Raw genomic sequence first — 21,936 nt, forward strand, 5'->3', positions numbered from 1 at the left:
AGCCAGTCACAAACGACCAGCCATTGTAGAGTTCAATACCATGAAATGTCTAGGCTAGGCAAATCTATATGGACAGAAAGGATACCAATGGGTGCCCAAGGCTGGGGCCCTCTGGTGCATTGGGAGTGACTGCTAATGGGTTTGGAAGTCTTTCTGGGGTCATGAAAATGTTCTAATATTGACTGTGGTGATGGCTGTACAACCCTGTGACTATGCTAAAGCACACTGACTTGTCCACTTCCAGTGGGTGAACTGTATGGTCTATGTAAGTTATTTCTCAGTAACAAATGTAAAAAAATGTATGTAAAAAAAAAAGTATACCACTTTTCCTGCTTGACTACATAACCCAGAATTCTGGAGGCTCTGTGGTAGTTTTCAATGCTCTAATCCCAAGAAGGAAAAACCTCACCATGACATTCTGGTGTGGACTTTTTCACCATTTAGTGGACCATGGTCATTCTGTTATGATATAATTTAATAAGGATAAAGATACAGGAAGAATCCTAGTCAAAAAGTATATTAAGGAAAACAAATCCTTCAAAGAGCTTAAAGGCTAATCATTAAAAGAAATGTAGTGAGATCATAATCTGGATTATTAATCAGAATTGCACTCTTCTTCCCCCTTGTCTCCCTGCCTCTAACCCCTTTACTCATCTAAGATACTTCACAATCAATCTATAGGTGTAGGATAAATGAGCAAACCAGAAGAGGAGAATATTATCAATTTTTGGCTTCTGGGTTTCAAAAGCCAAACCTTAGCTGGAGAACTTTAAAGAACTCAGCATAGATGATTGATCTACAACAACATATCATGACTCAGAGCAAGAATCTTCATTCCCAAGACTAGATGCAGATTCTCTGGCTAGAAAGAGCACGAGGGGAATCCAGGTGTGCAGGAAAATTGCAAGACCTACAGAAAATGGGGTCCTCGGTCTTGTCCCTCCTGGAAGAGATGGAACCCTCAGACATAGGTGGGGGGTGTGAGGGGGTGGGCATGGATCTGAGAATAGAAAGGAGCTGCAACCACCTTCCCAGGTAAAGCCCACAAGGTGGCCAAATCCCCAAGAAGAAATGGTTACAGGGGCTGTCTCGGCAGATGGGGTCTCCCAAAGGCTCACTGGCCCAGCCTGTGTGGGAGCAGCATAATGACTCTGGGCGGCTGAGAGGGGCAGAAGTTGCTGGCACAGCTGGATCTGAAGAGACCTTAGATTAGGATATTTAAAAATCCTCAGTAGTAAAACCATTGAAGCCCTGAAAAAAGGAATATGAACTTTTTCAGTAAAGAGCCAGAAAATAAGTAATCTTAGGCTTTGTGGGCCACATGGTTTATATTGCAGCTATTCAATCTGGTTGTAGTGTAAAAGCAGTTGTAGAAAATAAATGAATGTGGTTGTGTTTCAGTAATACTTTATTTACAAAAACAGGCAGTAGGCGGGCTTTGGTCCAAAGGCTGTTGTTGGCTAATCCCTGCTTTAAATCTCTTATTTTGTGGGTTATTTAAACTGCGCATTAGTTGTTTGATGACAGGAGAGATTGAATATTGCTGTAAATGAGCCTATCAATATATCAATTTTTGGTCTCTCCCTCCAATTAGTATGGATCATTAGAACAGTTCCACTACAAATTAGGCTTTGGATAATTAGGTGTAGTCCCTGAAACTATTTGTTCTGCTTGCCTGTCATCATGGAAAAAACCCTGATTAAGGAAATAGATGATTTATACAGTATCTCTTCAAAGGATTTGCCTCTAGTGATGTCTGGCTTTCTAAGAATAAATTATGATAGAGGGTTTATGTTTGGGATGATGGAAAAGTAGTGGTAATGGATGGTGGTAAGAGTAGCACAACACTATGACTATGATTAGTCTCACTGAATGGTGCGCTTGGGAGTGGTTGAGATGGGAAAGTTTATATTGTATATATGTTTCCACAGTTTTAAAAAAAGAGCAACTAAAGAGGCAATGACAATTAAATGCAATGCATGATCCTAGACCATATCTAATTGTTGAGGATAGAAGTCCCAAAAGGACACTATTGACATGTATGGAAAAACTGTAATATAGACTATAGACTTCATATTAATGTTAAATTTCTTGAACTTGATAAATCTACTTACTATGGTTATATAAGTCAATACCCTTGCCCTTAGGAAATGTACAAGGAAGCACCGTGTTCAAGGAACCTGACATATACAACCTACTTTCAAATATTAGAAAACAGACAGGTAGATGGGCTGGATAGAAAGACAGAAGGATGGATAGACCAATACAGAGAATGTGGCAAAATGTTAAGAGTGGTAGATCTCGGTATCCAGGTAGACTTTTCTGTATGGGTTTTGCGTTATTTTGTAACTGTCCTGTAAGTTTGAAATATTTCAAAATGAAAAGATTAAAGAAGAAATTAAATGATAAAAACATCAATTACAGAAGTTGTATTTTAAAAAGATAAACATTCAAAGTTTAAAAAAAAAGGAACAAATTATGGAATGGGCAAGGTTTTGAGCGTTTGGAAATGGCAGCTAATGGATCTCTCCTCAGGAACTCTTCAATTAAATTTCTCACCTACTTCCCTCCTTCAAAGACTCACTGACAAAGGCAGTGCCAGCCCACTCCTAAGATGATGTGCCAAAACAAATTTCCTTGGTCTCAGCTACGGGCGCCTGCCCCAGCTCTCTTCTGATTACCAAAAACATCTATTTTTCTTAAGGCTCACTGGGCCAAGAGAAAGTTCATATTTAACAACTAGATATGGAAGCAGGAAGTAGAAGAGCACAGTAATTATGTTCGAGCAAAGGTTATTTAAGCAATACCCACACGGCTAAGGTTCTGAGAAGAGAGGCTGGAGCTCAGCCCATTAGCTGTTCAGGTCTCCCTGACACTGCTGTCCTCAAAATCTGACTTCTTATCTTTATCACTATAGCTCTTGACAGTTTACCTCTTTATTCTCTTCGAACTATAATCTAAATTTTCCACTTTTTTATTATGTCTCTTCATGTACTTTCTTGCCTACCCAAAAGATCATATTTTCTGAATCAAATATTAGGATTATGGGGCATCAGGCAAAATCCAAACCCAGGAGGTATGCAGTTGGTTCCAGTGTGGCATGGGGCCTCAAATAAAGTCCTTTTCTAGGATAAAATGTTGCCACAAGTCTGTTCTCATGAAGTCAAATCAATGATACTCTACCTGTGGAGCTTTTTGATAAATATTTGAAAGTCATATGTGCACAGAAGAAAAAAATGAGGAAAATATGAAAGACAGTTTCCTTATTTTTCTTCTTTGCCATAGTGATTATCTAACTTAAGCTGTCTAGAAGTCATTCTGTTTCTACATATCAATTTTTAAAGTCCAGAAAAACTTTTAAAAGCTTCTATTTCTACTGTTCATTCATTTCTCACATATTTATTGAAAGCATTTTTCTAAGATGCAATTGTAAATATTCCCTCGAATACTTATATAATCCTGTATTGCTGTGGTTGTTTTAGGGATTTAAACAAATCAATAAAGCACCAATCTAAGGACTTGATTTTGATATATTACAAAAATGTGATTTCCATATATCCTCAGCATTTTGATGTTTATCTATGGAATTTAAACTTTTGATTTGGAAAGTGAGGATTCAACAGCAAGGGTGATACCTGGATAATGGAAGATCTGCTTTTTACACATGGTACATGGTACACATTTGCTCATAACTTTAAAGGAGCTTAGTTGTTTGTTTGGGAAGATGATACGAAATAATGAGAATGCTTGACTAGAACTTGGCAACCTGGGCTCTCAGTCTGGCTCTGACCCTTGCAAGCACCTTAACCTTGGGCAGATCATTGTACTAAAGACGCTAATAATCTCTAAAAACAAGAAGCTTGACTAACTTGTTGCTCAGGCGCCATTCTGCTCTGGTTCTAAGGAGCAACAGTAGACTTCACTTTGAAAAACCTACTATGTACTTGGTATTTGTAAAGCCTCACATCAGGTGACACAGAGGGCCCAAAGATGAATATGTGACAATCCTTGACCCCTAGAGATGCCCAAACCCTGGGTGCAGGTTTTATGATAGGGCTGGTGGACTTGAGGGTCAAGAAATACACATCCTCCTTTCAGCTCCTTCATGGTGACCTCTGCCAAGAACCTACCCCTTCATGTTTGCATTTTTCTTACAGTAAAACAGATGATATGATTTTTACTTATCTCAAAGAGATATGAAAACTATACAATATTTCTGAAGCCCTCAAGATTTCTATGAAACTGCAATATCTATGTAAGAATTCTTACTGTCGCACTGCCTGTGAGCTCTAGGTCAGGCACAGTGCTAAGGGCAGCATAAAGAACAGTGAAAGGGTCCCTGCTGAGGGGGCGCATCCTCCAGTGATTATCTTGTTGGCCTAGGAGCTGTTGACTTAAGTCAGGGGCTGGCAAACTTTTTCAGTGTGTTTGGTTTTGTAGGCCATACTAGTTTCTATCACAACCACTTGACTGCTGTTGTAGTGCAAAAGTGGCCATAGACAAGAGGTAAATGAGTGCGTATGGCTGTGTTCAAAATACATAGATAAATAAATAACCTTATTTGGAATTGTAATTTCAAATAATTTTCACATGTCGTGAAATATTATTTGACTCCCCCACCAACTATTTAAAAATGTAAAAACCATTCTTAACTTGAAGACCCTAGAAAAATAGGTGCGGGCAGAACCAATTTGGCCTATGGGCTGTCATTTGCCAATGACAATGTGAGACTATCATTTAAAGTTTCACTAACTTTAATTTGCAGCAAGATAAAGATATGATCTGGAAAGATATGTCCTAGAATTATTTCCTTTAAAATTTCTATTGATGAGTTTTACGGCTTTCCTACAACGCGAAAAGAAAAAAAATTGTTTAAAGTCAGAATTGCCAAAATTTATAATAAGTTTAAAAGTAACTCAATTCAGCATTATAGAATTGTTTCTGGATACTGTTCTAAGGAAGTCAAGAAAGATAATGTAGTACAGGCACAACGGGAAGAAATATCTAGTATCTTGTTTGTTTGTCAAAGTCCTGAATATAAATATGGCAACAAGAAGAAGGAAAAACAATTTAAAAACCCAATTACCTCAAGCTTACCCTCATCAAATGGGGAAGCAGGAAAATGATCTGTATGAAACTCCACGTTCTGATATATTAATAGTCACAAAACTAAGAGAAGCATTAAGGGACGGCAATACTATTCACGTATTCATTTCAGCAAAATACCCTATTTGTGGCAACACATTTTTTTCAAAAGCTTGCAACTGGAGGCTATCCCTTGCCAGGTCTTTTATTGGTCAGCTAGATCTACAACTTTGCTAAGTCACTGTGATTGCGAGGGTATGGCGGAACCATCAGTGCTCCCTTCAGTCCCACTCCGGAGGACCACTCCGTGTGGGAGGCTCCTGGAGCACTCCGACTCTCTTTGGGCTTCAGCTCGCCCCACCATCTGCCTCATCTGGTGAAAGCTTAGTCAGATGTGAAACTCACTCTCCTGTCAGGGTAACAACGGGATCACTGACAGGTGCAGGCGGCCAGCAGAGCAGATGACGGGCAGGTGCGCGTGCCACTGTTTATTGCTGTCTCCTCTCCAGGCCCCCCTTGCCCCGCCCTCTGGGCAGCACCTGCCACGTAGGAACACAGGTCAACCCTAAAAACTTGATGAAGTGAAGCCCCACCCCAGCCAAGCAAACTCTATTTCCTAACCTTGCCCATTTTTCATTCCTGTTCACAATCATCCCTTTCAAGTCCATATAAAAAAGCTCTTTTATGTATAGGCAAGTAGAAACTATGGGAAGGCAACTGGGAGGTGACTAATCAATCCATTAGAAATTATGGTCCCTTTTCTGTGAGAATGGAACCAGCTTCTACATATCCATAACCAAGCTTATCTCTTAACTGCTCTTCCACACCTGGTCTTACCCTACTCTACCCCAAGGTCTCATTTCATCAGTTTATTTTAAAGAAATCTTTGCTGACATTTTAGCCCTCAGACAATAAGAATCTAATTCCCAGTAAGTAACCTGTGCAACTTCCTAAGAGTTGCAGAGAAGTTCTTATGTATGCTGAAAATCTGGGCTCTCAACATATGACATATATCACCAAATCTGTTTTGCTTATTTATTTAACTTCCTTAATGGATTTAGGCTCTAAGCATTTTCCTCCAGAGATCAAGAAGCACATCGGTGCTGTCATCATACCAAGCAGCTTACTTTTTTTCCTCTGCTATTTTATGTTTATGTTATTTTATTCAGTAGGCACCCATTTTATTTCTAATCATGTAGTTAATTGCCAACAAAAGTTAGAACCTGTCATGGGATATATTTTCAAGTACCAAACAATCACAGGACTTTGCAGTTCGGGTAGGCTCCAAACGGCCTGCATGATTTCTTTCCACAATTCTAGCTGGAGAGAAAATGGGAAATTCTGGCCAAGAATAAAGCATCCTGTATACAGAGGTTATTTTAGAAGATATTTTAAGGCATGCCCTAGTCTTATACCATTCTGGTACCAGTTTTTTCTCAACAATTCTTTGATTTGAATTCTCTCCTGAAGTGGGATATATTTAATGAATGGAAAATATCTGGGGCCTTTTTCCTTGGCAATTCTTTCCTCCATGGTTTCATGGTCTAGCACTTGTTATCACTTAAAGCATTGTTTGTGACTTACTTTTTTCCAATGGACATATTTGAAAACAATTCACAAAATCAAAGGGTCAAGTCCAAACCCAACCTTAAATCATAAAACTAACCATATGGTAAAATGCCTCATGTCTTTAGCCATATTCTACTGGTATAACATCAGACAGTGCTCTAGCAGGACAATTTAGCCCTATATTAAATAAAGACAGCAATGTTGGTAAAACTAAATGTTGTAGATTCATTCCATAAAAATCTTAAATGACTGTTACTATGCACTTCAACAAGCATTTGTTGAGTATCTATTTTATGCTAGGTATTGAGTACTTACAAAAAAAGATAAGGTATAGTGCCAGCCCTTAGGAGCTTACCATATAGTTGTAGAAACAAGTTTTCACATGATTATAAAACAGCAATTAAAATTTTCTAAATAAAACCAATCTAAATAAACCAATAAAAAATGCATGATATAGACCATAAATACTATCTCTGATAAGGCAAGAAAGGCTGTCTAGAAGACCAAAAAGAAAATGGACACTGACATTTCCTCTGCCTGCTATCCTAAACCATTTAGATATGTTTCCCTTTAGCTTTAGTTTACACTATTTTGGTCTCAGAAAATCCAAATGGCTGCAAAAGTGTGAATAGCTTCACAAAAACAAATCCGTGTTTCCAATTTAACACACATAAGGGCACTGGGCTGGGAGCTGCTGGAAACAGGGTAGGATTCTAGTTTCAGACCTAACCAGCAGAAATATAATACCACAGATGCAGTAGATTCTATACTATTCCCTCCTTCTCCCTGCCACTTCTGCTTCCATCTTCTGCCCTCCCTTATTCTGTACTGCAAACTTTAGAGCCCTAGCTTTGCTTTGCAACCCAGGAGGTCAGTCAAGTGAATCCCCAAATCATTCTTCAGCCATCTGAGTCCACCTTTACAAAGGGGCTTTTGCCTTCACCAGTTTTAGGTTTGAACATCATAACAAAGTCTACAAGCCAGTAGCATTTTTGCAGGGCACAGTGGTAACACAAAATGTTGCCAGTTATCTGGGGAAGAAGGAAGAATGTATCAATGGGTGGTTTCTGTGTTTCTGTTTCTGCAGTACCAGCCAGAAACCCCTGAGCCTTTGGAGGATCCACTGGCATTTCCTAATCCCCAGAATCAACTCCAAGTTGCACAATCAACTCTTCAGGCAGCTGAAGTCCTCACTGATTCTATAGAACTGGTATAGCTGAGAACTCCATGTAGAAGCATCAGAGAGGCAAAGGGAACTTTGCAAAAGTAGAACTTCTTCCAGATGTTTAGCTTTATATTCATATGGTGCATATTTTTTTCTTTTTTTAAAAGACATTTATGTTTTTATTTCTCTCCCCTTCCCCCCCTGCCCAGCTGTCTGTTTTCTGTGTCCATTCACTGTGTGTTCTGTGTCTGCTTGTATTCTTGTCAGTCTCACCTGGAATCTGTGTGTGTCTTTTGTTGCATCATCTTGCTGTGTCAGCTCCCCATGTGTGCGGCACCAGTTCTGGCATGCTGCACTTTTTTTGTGCTGGGTGGCTCTCCTTACAGGGTGCATTCCTTGTGTATGGGGTTCCCTATGCGGGCGACACCCCTGCGTGGCACAGCACTCCTTGCGTGCATCAGCACTGTGCATGGGCCAGCTCATCACACCGGTCAGGAGGCCCTGCGTTTGAACCTTGGACCTCCCATGTGGTAGGCGGATGCCCTATCCATTGGGCCAAATCTGCTTCCCCATATGATGCATATTAATACCATCCATCTCAGAGCATTGTGTTTACAGTTAATTTTAGGCACTAGAAAAAGATACGTGAAAACACTGTCCTTTCTCCTAGTCTAGTAGAGGAAGGAAACCATGGAAACCCATAAATGGAAAACTAAAGGTTTCTTAAACAAAGGTACACATCAAAACAACATGCCCTGGACGCTGCTTCAGACCTACCAACCCAGGATTCTGTAGGGCGAGGCTTCAACATGTGTATTTACAAAAAGGTCTAAAATGTGAAAGGTATCATTTAACAAAGATAAACAAAAGATACACTGCAGGCTCAAAGGAGTGAGAGGTTAGAGAAAGTGATAGAAGACCAGATTTTAACCTTTGCTTCAGCAGTTTATGCTGTGAACTCCCATTGTAATGGGCTGAATGAGAGGAAATGAAGCAGAGAGTAAATGTCCAGTTATGTCCTCAAGCTTGGCTCTGAAAAGGAAAGAAGGGCAAGAGCTTGAATGGAAAACATTGCTACAGGAGAATTATTTTTTCCAGTTGGGAGACTCTTGAGTTTTTCAACAAATGACCAGAGTCAGGAGAAAAGATGAAATTAAAGATAAAGAGAAGGGGATAATTTATACTGCAAACTCCCCATGGAGGTATGGGAAATGGGCCATAGAGTCAAGGTAGAGAGACCAGCTTTGCTCAGAGGCCCTGGCATCGTAAATTGTAGTGAATAGGAAAATTCACCCATTTTAAGTGAACTGCTGAATTATTTCTATGATTTTTAAAACAAATTATTAAAGAGTGAAAGCTTAAAAGGTACATGCTTTACAAGGAGTTCTTGAAGACTTACAAACTATTAAGAATCATGAATTTAAAACTAACTCACCTAAATAGATAACCCAGCAAGAAAATTATTTAAAAAATTCAATTTTAATAAATGCTTTTTTGACATAATCTCATGGTGGGAAGGCAACGTTCAGTTAGTGTGCACAACTGTGACAGTTTTAAACAAAATGAAAAGTAAATTTGTCGCTTGGGCAATTGAGGGCCCAGAATAAACAGGATCATAATAAAGTAAAAACTGGGGCATAAGGCCTTGCCTGAGTTTGCCATAAAATATTTTAACCAAAAGCTGCTGCTAGAATGGACAATAACCATCAACTATAATGACTGTAACAAAAATAGTGCACACACAGTTTGTCCCTTTCTGAAGTCCTACTGTGCTCCTCCTCATGCGATGTTGCTGCCGTGGGTAGAATTCAGTACACAGTCCTATTAACATCGAAGTCCTTTCCAATGTTAAGGCCACGTGCTCCACCAGAAATTCTAAAAAGTCCTCTCAGCAGCTAATTACAACAGATCACTTTCTAATGTGGGATGGCTTGAATTTTATAACAGAATTTTTCCTTTCATTAACTATTTCTTTTCTTTTTTATTCCCAAACCAAAAGAAAAAAAAAAGACAAAGAACTTTCGAATGAGGTTATGAGGGACAAGAAAAAGGTGACTGGAATCTCCTGGAAGCCCAGTGTCTGGAACAGAGGTGGCACATTCTTTAGGACCTTGCTTTGGAAGATATGACCCCCTCTGTGTGCTTTCTGAACCCTGACTCTTAAAACAGTCGAGGACTGTTCACCCGGAAGGAGGCTGGAGACCAAGCCAGCAGAAGGAGGGGTGGACTCTTTTGTTGGTTTCAGGGACCCACAGCAGCAGAGATAAAGTGATGGGCAAAAAAGCAAGAGCAGTTGTTTTGGCTCCCCCCACCAAAAAAAAAAAAAAAAAGAGAGCAAGAGCAAATTTAAAAGTCCCATTGTGCAGTAGGAGAGGAACAAACAGACTTTTAAGAGTATATTACACGCAGCATCCAGGTTCTGGTCCCATATGAATACATAGAGTGTACACTATATTTGGCTCGGTGGTAAGAATAATGACAATCATAGTATGTTTTAAAGAGGACTTTATGGTCGACAAAATACTCTGAGCATGTATATGATTCTTAAGAAATATTTTAAGATAAGTGAGGTGGATATTTCGACCTCTTTTACATACCTGACAGGTAAACCGTCTGCCCTTAGTTAGCAGCTACTAAGCACAGAATTAAACCTTGAACAAGGATGCTCAACTCCAAGTTCAGGGTCTATCATATCACAGCGGGTGCCAGCTGTGAAAGAGCTGGGTAATAATTGGGAAAGGGATAAAGAGTTACGAGTATCTATAGGAGAACACATATCATGGCATAAATAAAAGAGGTACTAGCCAGAGCAGCGGAGTTGGAGGTCAGAGCTCAGAGAGATTATTCTTCTGCCCTAGGCAAACTTGTTTTAAATCATCCAGAGATAAGAATCTGTGCCCGGCCTTTTAAAGTTATCTAAAGGAGAGCTCTCAGTTATTTATTTGCCAACTAATTCAGTGGATTAATTTACTTTACTTCATTTTAACAAATTCTAACTTAAATCCCATATGGGTGTGCATACGAGTGTGTGTGTGTGTGTATATTTTAATATGGGTTCTAGAAGTAGTTATTAAAGAATCATGTATACTGTTAAAAGTATGATAAATAGACCATGATCCCTGAAAGTACCTACTGACAGAGAAGACACATCCATAACTTTAAAAACTATAGCAATTTAATTTTAACATATGTATAAGCAGTTTCTCATATCCTCAGTATCAATAAAAGGTGTAACCTATTATCATCTTCTCTGTGTTAAGCTTTTAGACAATTCAAAGATAGCTGTCTTTCCTTTTGTTTTTTATATAATTATTGCAGACTGAGTTTGTATATTCCCTTATTTCATAGAGATTTTTATGTCTGTTAACAAATGTGCACTATATATATAAATATATAAATACATATCTTTATGTATGTAAGTCAATCATCTGAGTTTTTAATAAAGAAATATATAATTACATGCATAGCTGTAAAGAATGTATTTGAGCTGTTGGGACAAGAAAAATAACACTGAGCAAAGATCTAACAGGGCATTTAAACAATTTTCCAGGGAGCAGCAGGCACTGACAACAGGCCCACTAGACATTAAGTGGCTCAGTTATCTCCTTATCAAGACAGGGGGGTTTGAAACCAATGCCAAGGCTAACTCAGCCTGCAATGTGTTCCTCAGCAACCAGAACCGAGTCAAAACGTGAAATGAGACTCTGCCTGTACCTGATACTCCTTTCCCCTCTCCCGCCTCCATTTTCATCCTTTACTCTATTTCCTCAAAGTCAATCTGGGGAGCCAAAAGGGGAGGGCTAATGGTAAGCATTCATTATATGTCTATAGCAGCAAATCTTAGGCTCAAGAATGAGGAACTAAAAGTCATACTCTGTTGTTAGTACCATGGCTTGGTCAAACCACCATCCTCTTTAAAACATTTTCCTGAATGGCTCTGACGATCACTGGGAGCATTACTTTAAACTCAAAGGACACATTCTACCCATTTATGGTACCAGAATAAACCAATGATGATACGAGTTGGCCTAGGTCCATATTTTGAAGGATAAAAATTAGAACCATGAAAAGAAGCCCTGTTGTTTGTGTATATCAAAAGTCAGCAAATGAAGATCTAAGAGTAATGGAATTCTGCATTATAGGGGGATAAACTTGTAAGAGTCTGTTTCTAAAGTGGATTTTTTCTATTATATCTTTACTCTTATAATCTTTCTCATGGAAAATGGTGAGGTGGCAAGAACACTGGATTGCATGTCAAAAGACCAGGATTTTACCTCAGCTCTACCAATAATGAGCTGGTAAACATAGTCAGGTCACAAACCAGTGTAGGACTGGGAATAACATTTAATAAATGCCTAGGAAGACAAAGAACATTACATATTTTATTGCAGGTAGTCTTGGCAACAAGTACATGAGGTTATTACCTTCATTTTAGAAGAGGAAACTGAGGCTCAGAGCAGTATAGCAGTTTGGTATCATTTATGAATTCCAAAAAAGATATTTGGTTATGTTTGCAAACTGGTCTGTTCCTCTGGGATTCATACCCTTTGATTTTAATAAATTTTAATAAATTTAATGTTTATTTGATTAAATCAAGATGAGGGCTTTGATTCGCCCACATTATTAGGGTGACTCAGGGTTGAGTCCCTGCCCCCTCGGTGGGCAATATAAATTGGCAATCAATCAAGAAGACACACAGAGGACCCAGGGAAGAAAGAGAGAGCTCCACAGACACCCAGAGGAGAGAACCTTGACCCAGGGGCTCCAAAGAGAACTGAGCCATTTGCAGCTGAAGAGAACAGAGCCCTGAGCGGCTGAGAAGAGCCTGGAGAGAAATGAGCTCTCCAGCCTTGAGCCGATGAATCGGAAGAAGCTGGGCCTACGGAACCTTAAGAGGAAGGAGAGACCAGGAGAGACCACCTGCCATCTTGCGTCAACACATGCCAATTGAGTTTGGTGAGGAAGTAACCTTGAGTTGGACTCCTTAGGGCCTTGTAACTTTAAGCTTCTACCGCAAATAAACACCTTCCAACAGATTTCTGGTACTTTGCCTCAGCACCCCCTTTTTTTTTTTTCTGGGGTATGTGATTTTATTTTATTTTATTTTATTTTTTTTATTTTTTATTGACTTTGTAAAAATATTACATTAAAAATATATATGTGAGGTCCCATTCAACCCCCCACCCCACCCCACCTCTCCCCCCCCCAGCAACACTCATTCCCATCATCATGACACATCCATTGGATTTGGTAAGTACATCTTTGGGCACCTCTGCACCTCATAGTCAATGGTCCACATCTTGGCCCATACTCTCCTCCATTCCATCCAGTGGGCCCTGTGAGGATTTACAATGTCCGGTGATTGCCTCTGAAGCACCATCCAGGGCAGCTCCATGTCCCAAAGACGCCTCCACCTCTCATCTCTTCCTGCCTTTCCCCATACCCATCAGCCACCATGTCCACTTTTCCCCATCCAATGCCACCTCTTCTATGTGGACATTGGATTGGTTGTGTCCATTGCACCTCTATGTCAAGAGGAGGCTCAGATTCCACATGGATGCTGGATGCAATCCTCCCACTTTCAGTTGTAATCACTCTAGGCTCCATGGTGTGGTGGTTGTCCTTCTTCAACTCCATCTTAGCTGAGTGTGGTAAGTCCAATAAATCAGATTGTAGGTGCTGGAGTCTGTTGAGGCTCAGGACCTGGCTATCACATTGTCAGTCCAGAGATTCAAATCCCCTAAATATATCTTAAATCCCAACATTAACTGCACCTCCAGCACATTAGCATGAAAGTCTTATGAAGGAAGATCCCATCTGAGTCCAGATTCATCACACATAAACACCATTTCCAAAGAGGGGCCATCTGACCTGGTAGTTAACCCCATCGGCCATGACCATAACTCCCATGGGTCTCTTTAGCCCTCAAAGGAATCAATATCTGGGGGTTGCATCTGCTTTATCTGTCTCTCTGACTCTGCTCAGTTGTGCATGAGGGCAATCCTTCTGCCAGCCTCCAGACTCTCTTTTAGAAACTCGTAGCCATATAAACTCATTTCTCCTTTCCATTTCCCCCTTACTTTAGGTCAAACAGCATTTTAAAGTCATGTTATTTTATGTAGACAGGGATATTCTGCTGATCTGCATTGAACCTTCCATTTAAGGTCATTTTCCAGTTGCATCATCAGTTGGTAGTTGATAGTGGTCCCTCGGTGCCAGGGAGGCTCATCCCCGGGTGTCATGTCCCATGCTGGGGGGAAGGCATTGCATTTACATGCTGAGTTTGGCTTCGAGACTGGCCACATTTGAGTAACATGAAGGCTGACAGGAGGAAATTCCCAGGCACAATGTTGCTCTAGGCCTTGTTCTTATTTTAGGCTTATCAGCTCACAAGCATAGTCATTAGCATCAGGGGCTCACTGTTGAACCCTCACTCACTCCCGGTCCCCGCCGCTGTACCTGGGAGACTGTCGCTGCTCCCCTAGGGACCACGACAGAGCACCACTGGCCCAGAACCCAGTACCCCCCCTGCTGTGGTTTTGAATTATTGCCACTATGAGTATATCCAAACATTACCATGCACCCTGGACATATGTTCTGTACAGCTCCCTGTCAGCCATATATCACCTGTCATTGGCATCCCATACCAGTATCCCTCCATTGCCATTGTTGAAGAAACACTCTGTGATCCAGAACTCCCCGAAATTTGAAGCCCAATATAATGTCATGGTCCCTTACTAGGGAATGGCATATAGCGATGGGTTTAAAGGTTAGATAAAGAACTTGGATAAAGTTAGATAAAGAACTTAGATAAAGAATGTTGACTTGAAAAAATTCTACATCCTATCTTTTCCTTTTTTTTTTTTTCCACTAATTATTCAGCTTCTCTTCACAGGAGTCCTAGACCACAGCAATGCATATATATAATATACAGCACTCCCATACATCCACCACAAAACCTTTTTCCTTCCACAGCGATACTCTTACACCCTATTCACATCATATTTACTTAACGTGATGTACAGATTCTGAGACATTAGCTTTCTAACAAGGTGACATCTGTGCTTACATTATGGTGCATACTTTAGGATACACAGTTCTTTACATTCTTAGTTATCCTATGTTTTACATTATGGTTTACATTATCAGTCTGTCATCTCCTATATGTTATGGTGTAATATTACATGTTTTATATCCATCCTTGTGTACTCTCAAGAAACTCCTCTCTTACCCCCCATTTACCTTGGTTCCACACATTTAACGTCCATTTTCCCTTCCACCTTGGTGCCCACAGTGACAGCCAACCTCCGTTTCCTGAGGAGCCACTTCCAGAGATAGATGGAATAGTGTTCAGGGCCTAACTTGCTCAACTGCCCCAATGCCCTGGGAGCCACCCTTTCTCTCGAGGGATACAGTTCCCTCTATTTGATGGCATTAGTCCTCCCCAGGATGTGGGTCCACCCCCACTCTCACTACTTGGGTTTCTACCCCATGGTGTCACCCACTCTGGCAGAATGAGCATTTAAACATTCCCCAGGAGCCCTTCCTGCATCAGACCCTCCCCTCCGAGCATTCTAAAGAGGTAACCCTCTTTATTATATTTTGATATGATTTTCTCGGCATTTTACTCTCCACCAACACCTGACCCTCTCCTGTGTTCGTGTGCAACCCCTCCCTCCCCCCACTTTTGGGCAATGTTACCTATCCGTCCCTCCCCAGCCACCCTCAAACCCGCAAAGCCCCAACAAAAGGCAACCCCTTGCCCCCCTTTTATCTCTTCTTTGTGTTCATACTTACCACCATCTCGTCTTAAATTCCACCCCTGCAGACATCAGCTCATATCCTTCCTCCACCCTCCGATTTCCTGTAAGCCTATCGTTCAGTCTCTTGCTATCTAGGGCAGCTTGTTTATTTCATATCATTGAGGTCATGTAGTATTTGTCCTTCAATGTCTGGGTTGCTTCACTCAACATAAGGTTCTCAAGATTCATCCATGTTATCACATGTGTTTGTTCTTACAGCCGAGTAGTATTCCATTGTGTGTATATACCACATTTTATTGATCCACTCATCTGTTGATGGGCATTTGGGTTGATTCCAACTTTTGGCAATAGTGAACAATGCTGCTATGAACATTGGTGTACATATATCTGTTTGTGTCCTTGTTTTCAGTTCTGCTGGGTATATACCCAGCAGTGGTATTGCTGGGTCATATGGCAAATCTATGGCTAGTTTTTTGAGAAACTGCCATACTGTCCTCCAGAATGGTTGGATCCTTCTGCATTCCCACCAGCAGTGGATGAGTGTTCCCCTTCCTTCACATCCTCTCCAGCACTTGTATTCTTCTGTTTTTTTCATAGCTGCCAATCTTATGGGTGTAAGATGATATCTCATTGTAGTTTTGATTTGCATTTCCCCGATAGCTAGAGATTTGGAACATTTTTTCATGTGCTTTTTTGCCATTTGTATTTCTTCTTCAGAGAAGTGTCTGTTTAAGTCTTTTTCCCATTTTTTAAATGGGTTGTTTATCTTTTTATTTTCAAGATATAGAAGTTCTTTATATATGCAAGTTATAAGTTTCTTATCAGATATATGATTGCCAAATATTTTCTCCCACTGTGTGGGCTCCCTTTTTACTTTCTTGACAAACTCCTTTGAGGTGCAGAATGCTTTAATTTTGAGGAAGTCCCATTTATCTATTAGTTCTTTTGCTGCTCGTGCTTTTGGTGAGATATTCATAAATCCATTTCCTATTACAAGGTCCTGTAGATGTTTCCCTACACTGCTTTCTAAGGTTTTTATGGTCTTGGCTCTTATATTTAGGTCTTTGATCCATCTTGAGTTGATCTTTGTATAAGGTGTGAGATGGTAATCCTCTTTCATTCTTCTACATATGGCTATCCAGTTCTCCAGACACCATTTGTTGAATAGGCCACTCTCTCCCAGTTGAGAGGGTTTGGTGGCTTTATCGAATATTATGTGGCTGTATATGTGAGGTTCTATATCAGAGCTTTCAATTCGATTCCATTGGTCTATGTGTCTCTCCTTATGCCAATACCATGCTGTTTTCACCACCGTAGCTTTGTAGTATGTTTTGAAGTCAGGTAGTGTGATTCCTCCAATTTCGTTTTTCTTTTTCAGTATGTCTTTAGCTATTCGGGGTCTCTTTCCTTTCCAAATAAATTTCATAGTTAGTTTTTCTAGTTCCTTAAAGAAGGCTGCGTTGATTTTTATTGGGATTGCATTGAATGTGTAGATCAGTTTTGGTAGGATAGACATCTTAATAATGTTCAGTCTTCCTATGCATGAACAAGGAATAGTCTTCCATTTATTCAGGTCTTCTTTGATTTCCTTGAACAATCTTGTATAGTTCTCGGTGTATAAGTTCTTTACCTCTTTAGTTAAATTTATTCCTAAGTATTTGATTTTTTTATTTACTATTGTGAATGGTATTTGTTTCTTGATTTCCTCCTGATCTTGCTCCTTATTGGTGTACAGAAATGCTACTGATTTTTGCGCATTGATCTTATAACCTGCGACTTTACTAAACTCATTGATGAGTTCTAGAATCTTTGTTGTAGATCTCTCAGGGTTTTCTATGTATAGGATCATGTCATCTGCAAATAATGAAATTTTGAGTTCTTCCTTTCCAATTTGAATGCCTTTTATTTCTGGTTCTTGCCTCAGTGCTTGAGCAAGTACTTCTAAGACAATGTTAAATAGGAGTGGAGACAATGGGCATCCTTGTCTTGTTCCTGAGTTTAGAGGGAAGGAGTCTAGGATTTCTCCATTGTAAACAATATTGGCTTTAGGTTTTTCATATATACTCTTTATCATGTTCAAAAAATTTCCTTGTATTCCAATCTTTTGGAGTGTTTTTATCAAGAAAGGGTGCTGTATTTTGTCAAATGCTTTTTCTGCATCAATAGATATAATCATGTGATTTTTTTCCTTCAATCTGTTTATATAGTGTATTACATTGATTGATTTTCTTATGTTGAACCATCCTTGCATACCTGGGATGAATCCCACTTGGTCGTGGTGTATAATACGTTTAATGTGTTGTTGAATACGATTAGCAAGTATTTTGTTAAGTATTTTGCGTCTAGGTTCATTAGAGAAATTGGTCTGTAATTTTCCTTTCTTGTGATGTCTTTGTTTGGCTTTGGTACTAGGGTAATGTTGGCATCATAGAAGGAGTTGGGTAATGTTCTTTCTGTTTTGATATTTTGGAATAGTTTCAGCAGGATTGGTGTCAGTTCTTTCTGGAATGTTTTGTAGAATTCACCTGTGAAGCCATCTGGCCCTGGGCTCTTCTTAGTTGGAAGATTTTTAATAACTGATTCTATCTCTCTGCTTGTGATTGGTTTGTTAAGATCATCAATTTCTTCTTTCGTCAATATGGGCTGCTTATGTGTTTCTAGGAATTTGTCCATTTCCTCTAGATTGTCATTTTTGTTGGAATATAGTTTTTCAAAATATCCTCTTATGATAGTCTTTATTTCTGTGGGGTCAGTGGTGATATCGCCTTTCTCATTTCTTATTTTGTGTATTTGCATCTTCTCTCTTTTTTTCTTTGTTAGTGTTGCTAAAGGTTTGTCAATTTTGTTAATCTTCTCAAAAAACCAGCTCTTGGTCTTGTTCAAGTGCTTTCTTATTTTCTATTTCATTTAGTTCTGCTCTTATCTTTGTTATTTCCTTCCTTCTTCTTCCTGTTGGATTACTTTGTTGTTGTTTTTCTAATTCCTTCAAATGTGCAGTTAGTTCTTCAATTTTTGCTCTTTCTTCTTTTTTGATATATGAATTTATGGCTATAAACTTCCCTCTCAGTACTGCTTTTGCTGCATCCCATAAATTTTGGTATGTTTTGTTATCATTATCATTTGTTTCAAGATAGTCATTGATTTCTTTTGAGATTTCCTCTTTGACCCACTGTTTTTCTAAGAGTGTGCTGTTTAATTTCCAAATCGTGGTGTGAAATCTGGGCTTCTGTCCTTTGCAAATCTCCAGCTTGACTCCACTGTGGTCAGAGATAATGTTTTGCATGATTTCAATCTTTCTGAATTCGTTCAGCCTTTCTTTGTTGCCTAGCATATGATCTATCTTGGAGAATGATCCATGTGCACTTGAGAAAAATGTATATCCTGCTGTGTTTGGGTGTAGCGATCTATATATATCTATTAGATCCAGCTCCTCTAATATACTATTCAGATGTTTTGTTTCTTTGGTGATTCTCTTTTGAGATGTTCTGTCCAGAGTTGATGGTGGTGTATTAAAATCCCCCACTATAATTGTAGATGTATCTATTCTTTCACTTAGTTTTTCCAGCATTTGCCTGACGTATTTAGAGGCACCCTTGTTAGGGGCATAGATATTTATGATTGTTCGATCTTCTTGACAGATTTTCCCTTGGACTAAAATGTAGTATCCTTCTTTGTCTCTCACAACTGTTTCACATTTAAAGTCTATTTTGTCTGATATTAATATAGCTACTCTGCCTTTTTTTGGTTATTGTTAGCTTGTATGATTGTTTTCCAGCCATTCACTTTCAATCTCCATGTGTCTCTGGGTCTAAGATGTGTCTCTTGTAGACAGCATATGGATGGGTCATATTTCCTTATCCAATGTCCCAGTCTGAATCTTTTGATAGGTGAGTTTAATCCATTGACATTCAGTGTTATTACTATCAAGGAATTATTTGTGTTAGCCATATTTTGATTGGATTTGTGTTTGTCATATTTTGTTTGTATATATATTTTTTTGTCTTTTTTGTTGTTGTTGTTGGTCTTATACTCTCCTCCAACTCTGCCTTTCCTGTTTTTTCCTTTCTTCCTGCAGAACTCCCTTTAGAATTTCTTGAAGGGGAGGTTTCTTGTTGGTATACTCTTTCAGTTTCTGTTTGTCTGTGAATATTTTGAACTCTCCATCATGTTTGAATGCTAGTTTAGCTGGATAGAGTATTCTTGGTTGGAAATTTTTTTCCTTTAGTACCTTGACTATATCATACCACTGCCTTCTTGCCTCCATGGTTTCAGAAGAGAAATCAGCACTTAATCTAATTGAGCTTCCCTTGTATGTGATGGTTTTCTTTTCTCTTGCTGCTTTTAGGATTTTCTCTTTGTCTTGAGCATTGGATAACTTGACAAGTATATGTCTTGGGGTGGGCCTGTTGGGGTTTATGACTAGTGGAGTGCGCTGTGCTTCTTGGATATGTACATCTGTCTCTTTCAGTAGATTTCGGAAGTTTTCAGCCATTATTTCCTGCAACACTCCTTCTGACCCCTTTCCCTTCTCTTCACCTTCTGGAATGCCTATAATACGTATGTTTGAGCGTTTTGCATTGTCATTCAGGTCCCTAAATCCTAACTGGATTTTTTCTATCTTCTTATTGACCCCTTCTACTATCTGTTTGATTTCTGATGTACTGTCTTCCACATCACTAATTCTCTGCTCTGTCTCTTCTAGTCTGCTGATATTTGCTGCAAGTGTATTTTTGATTTCTTGAACTGTGGTGTTCATTCGCATCATATCTGTTATGTTTTTGCGTATGTCTGCAATTTCCCCTCCAAGTGATGTCTTCATGTTGTTAACCTCTTTCATTACTTCGTCAAATTTGTTGGTGATAAATGTTCTGAGATCTTTCATTGCTTGTGCTAAGTTTTGGTCCCCTTCGTGATTATTGGTTTGTTGACTGGATTCAGCCATGTTTTCCTGATTACTGGTTTGCTTTGTAGATTTTTGTTGCTTTCTGGTCATCTCTTTATTTTGACGGATTTAATCAGTTCCTTAGCTTCTTTGTCTGCTCTTGGAGGTTAATTAGCTGTTATTTTTGCATAGGTGTTATATCTTCTCTTTGTCACTTTTTTCTTCTAATTCTAGTTACTTGTTGTTGGTTAAGTTCACTTTAAAGGAAAGTATTAGTGTTGGGGAAAGGCAATTGTGTAAGCAAGGGAATAGTATAAAGTAGTATTGGTGATATATGTTAACAAAGCAAGAATATGAGATCTGGGAGGATGGAGGTTAGATTCATGTAAATTGTGTAGAATTATAGCAGTAGGTAGAGTACCTATTATGAGGTAGATGATTGAATATAGGAGGAATATGGTATGAGCTAAAAAGCTATTGATTTCATGAGAGAGGGAAAGAGAAAAGAAAGGTAATAGGTTCAAGAGTGGATAACAGACAGAAAACAAAACATAGGTATTAGAAATTAAGACTTAGACCCTTTGTGGATCGAAGAAAGGGAGGTGGGAGGTGGAATTTAGGAAAGCCAGTAGATGGTGGCGGATATCAAGATGTAGGGGAAAGAGGATAGTGTAGGTAGCCTAAATCAGTTCACACAGAAATGAGGCAGTGAAGGATGAGAAAACCCAGTGAATGTGAGGTGTTTCCTGCCGCACCTATTGTATAATTGAGTTAAAATAAACTAAGTAGAATATGAGGGACAAGAGGGAGAGAGACAACAGAATAAAAAGGGAAAAAAAAAGAAAAAAAAAGGGGGGGGTGGAAGGGATGAGAGGAAGAAAGGAAAAGAGTGTGGCCAGGGGTGGGGAACAGGTAGGGGAAAGAAAAAAAAATAAAAAAAAAAGATATACACGAACCAGAATTAAAACACCCACTACACAGCACCTACCACAAAAAAAAAAACACAAAAAACCCTTAAATAACTGAGTAAAAAAAGACTTTGGGGGATACGCTGTGAGAGAAGACTAGGGGATAATGTGGTGTTAGCAATCAGGAAATTGAAAAAAGTAAAGAATAAGTCAAAATGAAAATAAAAACAAAACAAAATGAAATGATAAAGAAAAAACGCCATCGTTGAAGGCTAGGGCATTTAAGGACCTCAGATGGACCTCAGTGCGTGATGGGTTCAGGGATGGAAAGTCTGAGATATTGAGGACTCAAGAGGTGTGAGTCTCTGTAGTGTGGGCCACCAGAATTTAGGGAATTCAGACCTGGCAGCCTCCAATCTCGTCAACAGGAAGCCTGGGAGCCCCACAGTGTAACACAGCCCTCAGGGATCCCCTCAGCTGGGTGCCAACCCTATGGGGGAAGTCAGATCCGCAAACTCTATATTGTGACTGAACCCTGCAATTCACTTTGCTGGGCTCATTAGT

The sequence above is a fragment of the Dasypus novemcinctus genome, chromosome 15 (assembly GCF_030445035.2).
Source record: "Dasypus novemcinctus isolate mDasNov1 chromosome 15, mDasNov1.1.hap2, whole genome shotgun sequence".
NCBI lineage: Eukaryota > Metazoa > Chordata > Mammalia > Cingulata > Dasypodidae > Dasypus > Dasypus novemcinctus.